Below are 1,808 nucleotides of genomic sequence, written 5' to 3' on the forward strand. Positions count from 1 at the left end.
TTTTAGAGGGGGGACGCCACTTTGAAGAGAAAATACACATGAGAAACATTCGGGAGCAAGGATATCTCAAATTTCTTCATCTTTTCTTAGTATTTTCAATTATCCAACACTTATGAATTTGTTTGATACTATCATGAGTGGCTAAAACCCATAGTTCTGGGGTTGTGATTTAGTCATGAATATTGTTGTTTAACGTTGACTTAACCTTAATTATAATTCACCAATATATGGTTGTTTCTTCAATTTTGTGATTAATTGCTAAATTGTCTAGCCAGCAGTTAGGTTCTATTTATTTTCTATGTTATGCTTGAAAAAGTCATGTTTAGATTATAGAAGAATTGAAGAGAGCACGATCTTAACTCTGAAGGGGGCGGATTTGTGGTTAGGATAGGAATATGCCTAGTCACCGTTCTTAATTAAATATCGTAATCTTAATGTGTTCTTAATAGATTGATTTCATAGGAATATAGGCGTTAATCTGTTTTGAATAAGCGAGTAGTACTTCGGGAGAAGGCTATAAGAGTAATTGTTCGATTAATAAGCAACCATGAGAATTGTATGAAAGGGAGAGTTAACTAGAACATAATAGGATTGGTAAATCGATCACAACCCTGGAATATTTGTCTCTACTAAATACACAACAACCATTTTGCTGCTGATAATTTAGTTACTACTTAGAATTATTATTTAGTATAATCACACTCTTGAACTCGAATTAGCTTGACTGAATAACAATCTTGGTGAATTTAGTGGATAATTGATACAAGTCTCTGTGCGTTCGACACTCGACTTATCATTTTATTACTTGTACGACCACGTATACTTGCGCGTGCATTAGGGAGCAACAAGTTTTTGGCGCCATTGCCGGGGACTTGAATATTGACTACTTTCTAGTTTTTGCTTTCATTGTTTATTTCGTCAAGTCTAACATTACTTGATTGTTGCTCTGATCTCAGGAACTTTGATTGAATGTTCAGGGTCAGAAGCCAGTACAGACTTCAAGGCTTTGACCCTGAACCTGAGGGAACATTTTATAGGAGGTTGAGGGAAGCAAGAGACACAAATAATCTTCAAGCACTTGTTCAATTTCCTGTGAACATGGCACAGGAGCAACATATGGATGTTCAGGAGGTGGCGATGCCCAGCATTGCTAATGCACCTCCAGTATTGTGAAGCCCAGAATCACTGGGAACTTTGAGTTCAAACAAAGCATGATCCAGCTACTTTATGAGAATGGGCAATTTATAGGTCTTTCAAACGAGGATCCACAACAGCATATCCAGAATTTCTTGGAGATTAGTGATACTTATATCACTAACGGAGTCACTCCAGACTATGTGAGGCTCACACTTTTCCCGTTCTCTCCGTTGGGCGAAGTAAAGCGATGGCTGAAGGCAGAACCATCAAATTCTATTATATCATGGAATGATCTGGCAAGGAAATTTTTGGCAAGGTTCCTCCTTCAGGCAAAACTGCAAAAATCAGAAGTGAGATAGTCGCCTTCAAATAGAAAGTGGGGGAGTCTTTATAATCAACTTAGGAGAGGTTCATGGGGCTGCTCAGAGACTGTCCTCATCACAATTAGACAAACCAAGTGTTAGCTCACACTTTCATAAAATGGCTACATTATAAGACAAAGATTGTGGTAGATGCTGCAGCTCGAGGTCAAGTGTTGGAGAAAAGCTTTGATGAGATATACACGTTATTGAACAAATTCTCCAAAAGCAATCCTGATTGTCAAGGAGAAATGGGCAGACACACATTGCAAAAATGTGCAGGGGTTCTTGAGTTAGATGTCATCTCGGCAT

This window comes from Nicotiana attenuata, unplaced genomic scaffold, assembly GCF_001879085.1.
Source record: "Nicotiana attenuata strain UT unplaced genomic scaffold, NIATTr2, whole genome shotgun sequence".
In the NCBI taxonomy this organism is placed as follows: Eukaryota; Viridiplantae; Streptophyta; class Magnoliopsida; order Solanales; family Solanaceae; genus Nicotiana; species Nicotiana attenuata.